This window comes from Rhincodon typus, chromosome 14 (assembly GCF_021869965.1).
Source record: "Rhincodon typus isolate 14 chromosome 14, sRhiTyp1.1, whole genome shotgun sequence".
NCBI classification, from domain to species: domain Eukaryota; kingdom Metazoa; phylum Chordata; class Chondrichthyes; order Orectolobiformes; family Rhincodontidae; genus Rhincodon; species Rhincodon typus.
In genome coordinates this window covers 4251348-4263439 of record NC_063345.1, presented here as the reverse complement: position 1 = coordinate 4263439, position 12092 = coordinate 4251348, and positions in this window count along the sequence as shown.

Here is a 12092-nt window from a genome sequence, read left to right as displayed (position 1 = left end):
TGAAAGAACCATTCTGAGGAAGGGTCACCGGACCCGAAATGTTAACTCTGATTTTTTTCTTTGCAGATGCTGCCAGACCTACTGAGCTTTTCCAGCAACTTCTGTTTTTGATCCTGATTTACAGCATCCGCAGTTCTTTCAGGTTTTTTCTTTGAAAGTGTTGTCCTTGTCTAAGGGTTGGGTCGACCTTCATAAGAAAGCAGAAGTGAGGTTTGAAATGAAAAGTATCAACAGATTGTCACAGAGAGTACCCTCTCTGCTTCAACACTGACCAACATGGCAGCAGGGCTGCAGGCTCCAGGGATGCAGATTGCTGAGGACAACAGACTAGAACATAACAGCATAAACATGGAAGAGGTCAGAACCTATATAAATGAGAGGTATTTTTTACTGGAACAGAGAGGAGCTCTGATCGAAGTGTTGACATCATAAAAGGTTTTTGTTCAGTAAAATGGGAGCAGTTAAAACGATTAGTTGATGAGTCAGTGATTTGGCAGAAAAAGATCATCATGAAAGAGGTTTAGAGAAATCTTTTGTGCAGACAGTTGTTAGAACAAGATATGTCCCATCAGAAACAAGTTGGAAGCAAAACCATTGTTGCTTTTAAAAAGGAAGTAGTGTGAACAATAAAATAATATCAAACGTGTGAGGATAATTGGCCTGGTGGGCAAGGGGAAGGATGGGAAGAGACAGAGATAGCTGATCAGATGGTCTTAATCTTGCTGCCAAAAATTCCATTAGCTTTTCATACTTGTTGATGGATTTGTGGACTGGAGACACAGGGGTGGGAGGCTGTGTGTTAAACTCTGTCTGGCACAGAACTTGGCCTCCAACTATCTCAGCCATCTCTGATGTTGGACAGAGACCTTGCTCCACTAGGATGTTTTGGTAGTAAGTGAGCAACAGCCACTCTGCATCAAAAGAACCCACACACAGGCCTCTTCCATCACTCAAAGTGGAGTTGGGAGCTGCGTAATCAGGAGCCTCATGGGCAATGCCACAGGCAACAGATCTGAACAACGCATCGCTGTCATAGTGCGGGAAGCCGTGAGCTCAAACATTGACATCTCTGCTCTGAGTGAGCGATGGCACACTAGAGAAAGCCATCTCAATGAACAAGGTGGTGGATGTGGAAGGGTTGATCTGAGGAAAAACTTTGACCCCATGGGTTTGGTTTCACCAGAAAAACTGAACAAATTGATTATTTCAGCAAGCCCCCAACCATATAATAAGTGAACACCTCATGACCATTCACCTCATCCTAACCCAGAATCGGTACATCACAGTCATTGAGTGTTTATATGTCCCAATCCTCAAAGTAACCGGGAGGCCAAAGAGGAATTTACTTCTGCCTTCATCGTTTGTTGTCTCCTGTCCCAAAAGGAGATGTGATGATTCTCCTTGGCAATTTCACTGCCAAAGTTGGGAGGGACACCAACCTCTGGAACAGTGTAAATGGTACGGAAGGTATAAGGAAAGTAAACATGAAGGACACCACCAACACTCCTCCTGACAAAATGCTTAGAACATGGTCCTGTCAAATGAGCACCGTATTTCTTTAGAGAGACAAATATAAGATCTCACAGCAGCACTTTGTTCAGCCATAGGCACCCACAGCCTATTGCATTGTCCAAGCAATGTTTGGATCAGGTGTGCCTTGATAGACGCTGATGACTGCTGAGTTGATCCATATTATGATCCCAGCTAACAGAATCACTGGGCAAGCCAGGTCACAGAGTGAAATCTGGTTTGATAGATCATTTCTTTCAATTTAACAAGGTGGTCTTTCATGAAAATACAAGCCCACAATGCTAAAGAACTGGTTTTAACAATAAAATAGAATTTATTGGACAACAGTAAGAAATATAAATTTGAGCAAGCCAAACTACTTACATATAGCACAATGCAAAATATTTCAAAGCCCACAACAAAATAAAATCTGATCTATTCCCAAGATCATCACGTTATCGTAACCGAGTAACAGAGGGAGTATCCTTCTCTATCACATCTATAGATTTGACTGAACTGTTTCTTTCAATTCCCTGGCTTGAGAGTTTGATAGACACTTCTTTGATTAGTCACACAACTGAGTTTAAACTTTCTTAGCTTCAAATAGCCACTTCAAGTTTTTAACCAAACACTTCTGTTCTGGAATTTACAAACTAAAACCCTTACATGGAGGTAACAAACTTGCTAACCCTTCTGAATTAATGTCTTTCTGCAGGAGCAACTGTTCCTACATTTACATTTCATACATTTAACCTCAGCCTAGTCTTCTTAAAATTTAAACCTAATGCTTTTCAGTCCATGAATTCTCTCCAAAGCAAAAAAATCAACTCAAAGAACAAACAACAGTTAAACGCAGGAATAGATCCTTCAGCCAAATAAGACTTTTCCAGAACAGATGATGTCTTTCTAAACTAAAAACTCTTTTGCCTCTACGTGGTCCATATCCTTCTACTCCTGCCTATTCATATATTTGTCAATATGTCTCTTAAATGTTTTCTTCCATCCACCTCCACTACCTCCTCTGCAACATATTCCAGGCACTTACCACCCTCTGTGTAAAACAACTTGCCTCTCACATTTCCTTTAAATTTACCCCCTTTGACCTTAAACGTATGTCCCCTAGTAATCGACATTCCTACCATGAGAAAATGACTCAGACTAACCGTTCTATACATGCCTTACATAATTTTATAAATTTCTATCAGATCGCCCCTTATCCTTCAACATTGAAGTGTAAACAAAATAAGTTTTCCCACCCTCTCATCATAGCTAATACCCTCCAAACCAAGCAGCATCTCCAAAGCCTCCACATCCTTCTGGTAATGTGGCAAACAGAAATGTAGACAAAATTCCAAATGTGGCCTAACTAAAGTTCTATACTGTTGCAGTATGACTTGCCAATTTTCATACTCTATTCCCCAACCAATGAACGTAAGCATTCTGTATGCCTTCTTGACCACCTTATCCACTTGTGTTGCCACTTTCAGGGATCTGTGGACCTGCATACCTTGATCACTCTTGTATGTTTATGCTATTCAGGATTCTACCATTAACTGCCTTCTTCCCTCCTCTATGAGATCTTCCAAAATGCATCACCTTGCATTTGTCCAATTAAATTTCATCTGCCATTTCTCCGTCCAAGTCTCCAGCCTATCTATATCCTGCTGTATCCTCTGCCAAACAACAGGGATCTCAGCACTGATCCCTGCAGAACACCACTGGCCACAGATCTTCAATCTGAAAAATACCCTTCCACCACAACTCTCTGTCTTCTGTGACTGAGCCAGCTTTGTATCCATCTTACCAGCTTACTGCAGATCCTGTGTGACTTCACCCTTTATATCAGTCTGCCATGAGGAATCTTATCAAAGCCCTTGCTAAAGTCCATATAGACAACATCTACCACCCTGTCCTCATCAATCATCTTTGCCACTTCCTCAAGAAACTCAGACAAGTTTGTAAGACATTACCTTTCCTGCACAAAGCCATGCCGCCTATCGCTAATAAGTCAATATTTTCCTAAATATGAGTAAATCCTGTACCTAAGAATCTACTCCAATAATTTCCCTACCACTGTAAGGATAACTGGAATGTAATTTCCCAGATTAGCCTTGTTGTCCTTCCCAAACAAAGGAACAACATTGGCTATTCTCCAGTCCTCTGGGAACTCTCCTGTGACTAAAGAGGATACAAAGAAAGTACAAGAACCCAGCAATTTCCTCACTTGCCTCCCTCAGCATTCTAGGACAGATTCCATCAGGTCCTGAGGACCTGTCTACCTTAATGCTTTTCAAAACACCCAGTGCCTCCTTCCTTTTGTATTGACATGCCCTAGAATATCGCCAAATCCTCTTGAGACTCACCATTCACCATCTCTTTCTCCTTTGTGAATACCGATGCAAAGTATTTGTTAAGGACCCCACCCACTTTCTTTGGCTCTGTACATAAATTCCCTTCTTTGTCCTTGAGTGGACTTACCCTGTCCCTAGTTGCCCTTTTTCTCCATATTTATTGACAAAACACTTTAATATTTTCCTTAATCATGTTTACCAAAGACATTTCATGGCTCTTTCTAGCCGTCCTAATTCCTTGTTTGAGTTCTTTCCTGCCATCTTAGTATTCTTCGAGGGCTCTGTCGGTCTTCAGTTTCCGAAACCTTACATATGCCTCTTTTTTCTTTTGGACTCAGCTCTCAATTTTTCTTGTCATCCAAGGTTCCCATATCTTGCCATCCTTATCCTTCATTTCAGAGGAACATACTGGTCCTGAATTCGAATCACTGGTCTTTAAAGGATTCCCACATGATGAATGGGGATTTACCCTCAAACAGCCACCCTCCAATGTACATTCTTCAGATTCCTAATATTGTATTAGTTAGCTTTTCCCCAGTTTAGCACTTTCACATGATGATTACTCTTTCTTATCCATAAGTAACTTCAAACTTACAGAATTGTGATCACTGTTCTCGAAATCCAACTCCACTGAAATTTCGATCACCTCAGCAGGCTCATTCTCTAATATCAGGTCCAGTATGACCCCTTCCCCAGTTGTTCTACTCATTTATTGTTTCAAAAACTGTTTTGGACACACCAAACAAACTCCGCTCCCCACCAACCGCGCCCCCCCACCATCTAAGCCCCTGGCACTAAGTCGGTCCCAGTCAATAAAGGGGAAATTACAATAACTCACGTCAACAGCCCTGTTGTTTTTACACTTTTTCATAATCTGTCCACATATCTGTTTCTCTGTCTCCCACTGGCAGGTGGGAAGCCTGTCGTACAATCCCATCAGAGTGATGCACCCTTCCTGCAGATTGATTTGATTTTATTGTCACATGTACCAAAATACAGTGAAAAGCTTTGTTTACGAGTGGTACAGGCAGATCACAGCAAGTAAAGGATGCATGGATCAAAAAGACTTAGAGGCATACAGGTTACACACAGGCTATATTGCTTTCAATGGTACATTGGTAGAAGTTGGTGAAGGTCCTTGCGGACATGCCAAATTTCCTGAGCCGCCTGAGGAAGAAGAGGCATTGTTGTGCCTTCTTGACTGTCGCATTTACGTGGGAAGTCCAGCGCAGGTCGTCGGTTATCGTCACTCTGAGGAACTTGATGCTCTTCACCCTCAACCTCAGTTCTGTTGATGTAGATGGAGGTATATTCTCCTCCTTTCTTTCTGAAGTCAATGATCAGTTCTTTAGTTTTGCCAATGTTGAGACACAGTGTTTTCATTGCACCACGTCACCAAGCCCTCTATCTCCTCTCTGTATTTTGATTCATCGTTGTTAGATATCCGTCCCATTACGGTGGTGTCATCAGCGAACTTGTAGATGGCATTCATTTGGAATTTGGCAACACAGTCGTGGGTGTACAGGAAGTACAGTAGGGGGCTGAGAACTCATCCTTGGTGGGCTCCAGTGTTAAGTATTATTGTGGAGGCAGTGCAGTTACCTATCCTCACTGCTTGCGGCCAATTTCTGAGCTCAACCCATAAGGCCTCACTGGATGAACCCTCCAAGGTGTCCTACGTCAGTACAGCTGTGATATTCTCCCTAATCAGTAACACAACTCCCCAAACTCTTTTACATCCCTCTCTATCTCACCAGAAACATCTAAATCCTGGAACATTGAGTTGTCAGTCTTGTCCCTCTTTCAGCCAAGTCTCTGTCATAGTTATAAATTGTAGATATTTGTATTAATCCAGGTTCTTAATCTGCCTTACCTGTTATACTCCTTGCATTGAAACAAATACAACTCAGACCCAACATGTTGAGTAACCTCATCCCTGTCTGTTCTTCCTCTTGGCCTTACTGGCCTGGGTCTCTGGCTTTTACTTGGTCATTTTACTTGCTGACTTACTGCTCTGTGGAGGGCTTCAGGTATCATTGGGATCTTGGAGATCTGTTCTAGGGCAAGTGTTACCTGTACAAGGTTAAAGAACTGGGTGGCTTTGTCAGGCCATTACAGAGAGTGATTCAGAGTTATCATATCACTCTCCTACATTTGGCCAGACCAGATGAAGATGGCAGATTTCCTCCCTTAAAGGACATCATTGAACCAGGTGAATTGTTGTAACAGTCAGCAATGGTTTTGTCATTATTAGACTCACTTTTAAATTCCCATCCGATTAATTGAATTGAATTTCACCAGCTACCATGAGGGTATTCCAACCTGCAATCTTTAGCCTGGGGTCCTGGATTATTTGTCCAATGACGTTGCCGATAGGTCACCAACTCCCATACGCTTCAACTTCAGCCAACAATTTCTCATAAAATTTCTCATAAAAATCTCATCAGTGTCTCCTAGAAGTTAGTATAATAGCATCCACAGGCATTTCTGTCCATTAGTTTAATCTCTTTGAGCTCATGGGACTTTGGAATTTTCTTCTGCAAAGAACAATAGAAGCAGGATTATTGAATAATTTTAAGGCAAATGTAGATAGATTCTTGATTAATAAAGAAGTCAAAGGGTATTCTCGGTAAGCAATGCCCTAGTGGTATTATTGCTAGACTATTAATCCAGAGTCATCCAGTAATGGATTGGAAAATTTGGGTTTGAATCCCACCATAGCAGATTTTGGAATTTGGATTCAAATGTAAATTTGGAATTAAGAGTCTTATGATGTCCCTGAAACAATTGTCGGGAAAAACCCATCCAGTCCACTCATGCTCTTCCTTATGTGCTGTGACCCACATGTGTCTCCAGACCCTCAGCAATGTGGTTGACTCTTAATTGTCCTCTGGGCAATTAGGGATGGGCAATAAATTCTGGCCTAGCCAGTAATGTCCACATCCTGTGAAAGAATAAGAAGAAATGGGAATATGGAATTGAGGGCACACTCATGATCTTATTAAATATCAGTATAGGCTCAAAGAGCCAAATGGCCTACTCGTGTTTTGAATTTATATATTTGTTTGTTCATCTATCCATATATTATCTTATTCCACTCCTGTGAAAGTTATCACCAAGACAGCAGGAGAAATGGACATAGAGACAATAGAAACAACTGCCCTTGACATTCAATGGTGTTACCATCACTAAATCCCCTATCATCAACGTTGACCAGAGACTCAATTGGACTCACCACATAATCACAGTGGCTATGAGAGCAAGCCAGAGGCTAGGAATATTGCTACGAGTAACGCACCTCCTGGCTCCCCAAAGCCTGTCAATCATCTACAAGGTACAAATCAGGAGTGTGATGGAATACTCCCCACTTGCCTGGATAAGTGCAGCCCCAACAACACTCAAGAAGCTTGATGCCATTCAGGACAAAACAGCCTGCTTGATTGGCATCGCATCCATAAACATCCATTCTGTCCACCACTGATGATCAGTAGCAGCAGTGTGTACAATCTACAAGATGCTTGGTGGAAATTCACCAAAGATGCTCAGACAGCACCTTTCAAACCTACAAACGCTTCCATCTAGAAGGACAAGGGCAGCAGATACATGGGAAAACCACCACCTACAAGTTCCTATCCAAGCCAATCACCATCCTGGCTTGGAAATATATTACCATTCCTTCACTGGCGCTGGGTCAAAATCCTGGATTCCCTCCCTAATGGCATTGTGGGTCAACCTACAGCACATGGACTGCAGTGGTTCAAGAAGGCAGCTCACCACCACCTTCCCAAGGGGCAATTAGGGACAGATAATAAATGCCAGCCCAGCGAGTGATGCCCACATCCCATAAGTGAATTAATAAAAACATTATCATTGTAAGGAGAGAGACATAATACTCAATTAAATGACCCGTTATTCCCAATGTTTCAGAAGAGATATTTTTCGTCTATAATTATGATCATTTAGAATCAATAGAAATTAAATCCTCTTCTTCATGTTGAGTGTGTGTATTTGATTCTGGGGACCTTTACAATGCAGAAAAAGTTCATGATGGAGCTATAGATTGTTATAAAATCATACAGCACAGAAAGAGGCTGACTTGCACAAGGTGCCCGTGCCATCTTTTTGAAAAAGCAGTCAATTAGTTTCTCTGAAATAGTAGGAACTGCTGATGCTGGAGAATCTGAGATAACAAGGTATGGAGCTGGAGGAGCACAGCAGGCCAGGCAGCATCAGAGGAACAGGAAGGCTGAAGTTTCAGGTCTGGACCCTTCTTCAGAAATGGGGGAGGGGAAGGGGGCTCTGAAATAAATAGAGAGATGGGGTCAGTGATAGAAGGTGGATAGTGGAGCAGATAGGTGGGAGGGAAGATGGACAGGTCAAGGAGGCAGGGATGAAGCTAGTAAAGGTGAGTATAGGTATGTAGTGAGAGTGTGAGTTGGTCAGTGAGGAGGGAGCGGCAGATAGGTAGGAGGGAAGACAGACAGGTCAAGGAGGCAGGGATGAAGCTAGTAAAGGTGAGTATAGGTATGTAGTGAGAGTGCGAGTTGGTCAGTGAGGAGGGAGCGGCAGATAGGTGGGAGAGAAGACAGACAGGTCAAGGAGGCCGGGACGAGAGGTGGGGCTGGTCTTGGGATGAGATCGGGGTGGGGAGATTTTGAAGCTCGTAAAGTCCACATTGAGATCATTGGGCTGCAGGGTTCCAAAGCGGAATATGAGGTGCTGTTCCTGAAGTTTTCAGGTGACATCATTGTGACACTGGAGGAGGCCCAGGATGGACATGTCGTCCAGGGAGTGGGAGGGGGAGTTGAAATGGTTTGCGACTGGAAGGTGTTGTCGTTTGTTGCAAACCGAGTGCAGGTGCTCCACAAAGTGGTCTCTGAACCTCTGCTTGGTCTCCCTGATGTAGAGGAGGCCACAACGGGAACAGTGGATACAATAGACAACATTAACGGATGTGCTGGTGAACATCTGTTTAATGTGAAAGATTTTCTTGGGGCCTGGGATGGGGGTGAGGGGGGAGGTGTAGGGCAGGTGTAGTACTTCCTGCAGTTGCAGGGAAATGTGCCAGGTGTGGTGGGGCTGGAGGGGAGTGTGGAGCGGATGAGGGAGTCGCAGAGAAAGCGCTCCCTACGAAAGGTAGATAAGGGTGGGGAGGGAAATATATTCTTGGTAGTGGGGTCAGATTGCAGATGGCAGAAGCGGCAGAGAATGATGCGTTGAATCCAAAGGTTAATGGGATGATACGTGAAGAAAAGGGGAGTTCAGTCTTTGTTTTTATTGCGGGGAGCGGGTGTGAGGGCTGAGGTGCAGGAAATGCGAGAGATGCGGTCGAGGGCATTTTCGACCACTGAAGGAGGGGAAGTTGCTGTCCTTGAAAAACGAGGACATCTGGGATGTCCAGGAGTTGAATGCCTCATCTCGGGAGCAGATGCGGCGGACGCGAAGGAATTGGGAATAGAGGATCGCATCCTTGCAGGAGGGTGGGTGAGAGGAGGTGTATTCTAGGTAGCTGTGGGAATCAGTAGGCTTGAAATGGATATCAGCTTCCAGGTTGTTACCAGAGATGGAAACAGAGAAGTCCAGGAAGGAGAGAGAGAGGTATCAGAGATGGTCCAGGTGAACTTAAGGCTGGGGTGAAAGGTGTTAGTAAAGTGGATGAACTGTTCGAGGGAGCACGAGGTGGCACCGAAACAGTGATTGATATAAAGGAGGAAGAAGTGGGGGATGGGGTCAGTGTTGCTGCAGAAGAGGGACTGTTCCACGTACCCAAAAAGAGGCAGGTATAGCTTGGCCTATGCAGGTATCCATGGCCACCCCTTTCGTCTGTAGGAAGTGGGAGGAATTGAAAGAGAAGTTGTTAAGGGTAAGGACGAGTTCAGTTAAGCGGATAAGGGTGTCGGTGGAGGGGGACTGGTCGAGCCTGCGGGAGAGGAAGAAGCGGAGGGCATTTAGGCCACCTGCGTGGGGAACGCAAGTGTATAGGGACTGGACGTCCATGGTGAAGATGAGGTGTTGAGGGCCAAGGAATCGGAAGTGTTGGAGGAGGTGGAGGGCATGGGTGGTGTCATGGACGTAGGTCGGGAGTTCCTGGACCGGGGGGGGAGAAAATAGAGTCGAGATGACCGGAGATAAGTTCAGTGGAGCAGGAGCAGGCGGAGATAATGGGTCGACCAGGGCATTCAGGTTTATGGATTTTGGGAAGGAGATAGAAACGGGTGGTGCAGGGTTGGGGAACGATGAGGTTGGACGCTGTGGGTGGGAGGTCACCTGAGGTGATGAGGTTGTGGATGGTTTGGGAGATGATGATTTGGTGGTCGGGGTTGGGGTCATGATCAAGGGGGCGGTAGCAGGGGGTGTCGGAGAGTTGGCGTCTGGCCTCGGCGATGTAGAGGTCAGTGCGCCATACTACACCTGCGCCTCCCTTGTCCGCGGGTTTTATGGTGAGGTTGGGATTGGAGCGGAGGGCTGCACGTTCTGCGGGGGAGAGGTTGGAGTGGGTGAGAGGGGTGGAGAGGTTGAGGCGATTGATGTCACGATGGCAGTTGGAGATGAAGAGGTCGAGGGAGGGTAGGAGGCCTTGGGGTGGTGTCCAGGAGGAGGGGGTGTGTTGGAGGTGGGAGAAGGGGTCAGTAGAGGAGGATTAGATTCGCGATTAAAGAAATGAACGCGGAGGTGGAGATGGCGGAAAAACTGTTCAACATCCAGGCGTGAGCGGTATTCAATGATGTGCGGGTGGAGGGGGATAAAGGTGAGTCCTTTACTGAGGACTGACCATTCGTCATCAGTGACGGGGAGGTCTGGGGGGATGGTGAAGACCCGGTAGGGCTGGGGGCTGGTGTTGGCTGTAGAGCTTCTCTGTTTTTCTGTTGCTTTCCTGTGACCCTGCATTTTCCCCCCTTTGCAGGCTTTTTTCCAGTTCCATTTTTGAAAGTTACCACTTTCTGTTACCACTGAATGTGTTGGCACCACTCTATTAGCCAGCACTTTCGATATGGTGGCAACTCACTCAAATAAATGCTCCTTATACCTCCCCTTATGCATTTTGCCCAATTGTCTGAACTCGATCTCCTCTGGCTTCTGAATCTTCCTGTCAGTGGAAGTGATCTGTACTTTTACATCTAACGAAATGCTGTATTGTTTTAAACAATTCTATTGAGCCTCTTCTGAACCCTTTCATGCATATAGAACACCATTTCATTTCACCAACAGTATCCATTTGATGGTTTTCCCAAATCATTTTGATGGTCTTTGAGTTTTGTTCCCTCTATCTTTCCTTGGCTGTAGGGTATGCACATAAAATAGTAACTGTTTGAGTCCACCACTCCTCAACTTCAAAGTCACTAAATGTGCCTTGGGGTCCATTGGCAAACAATCTTGAGATAACCCATTTGATACCGTATTCATATCTGAGAATAATAAGGGGACATAAAAGGCATGATTAGCACGCCACACGTTTAATTAGGAGCAATGACTCCCACTCCTTCCTAATCCCTGAATATCAGAAGAGTAGGGCACTGAGAAGCCGTTCTGCCTGATAAATATTCCCTCTTGAAGGGCTGCAACAAAAGTAGCTCGACCGCCAAATTTCATATGTATTGGATTTGTTTTAAAGCGTGCAGTGATTTCAGGTACTTGCAATGATTAAAGGATCAGAGTAAACTGATTTTCTTTTTTGGTTGGTTGGTGGTAGTGGTGGGGGCGTAGTCACTGGAGATCAGAACAGAGGAACAAAACCTAAACAAGGGCTCAGCCATTGTTAGACAAGCATACGCATCATGTCTGTCCAAGGTTGGACTCCTCAGCTAGCACTGCAAACTCGGAAACTTGTTCCCTTTATCAGTAACCGTCAAATTTTGTTTCACTACAGTCCTGTCAAATGGGCATTATATAAATGCAAGTTATTGTTGTTTTGTTTTATTCATTCACAGGATGTGGGCATCACCGGCTGGTCCAGCATTTACTACACATCCCTATTTACCCAGAGGACGGTTAGGAGTCAACTACATCACTGTGGGTCTGGAGTCACATGTAGGCCAGACCAGGTAAGGATTTCTGTCCCTAAAGGGCATTAGTGAACCAAAAGTTTTTCTTCTGACAATGGTTCGGGGGTGTGCAGGGCAGACAGGATGTCAGCTGTTAGGCAGTGGTGGGGCACACAGATCTGGGGGGCAGCTGTTAGGAGGTAGTGGGGCACACAGATGAGGGGGGCAGCTGTTAGGAGGTGGTGGGGCA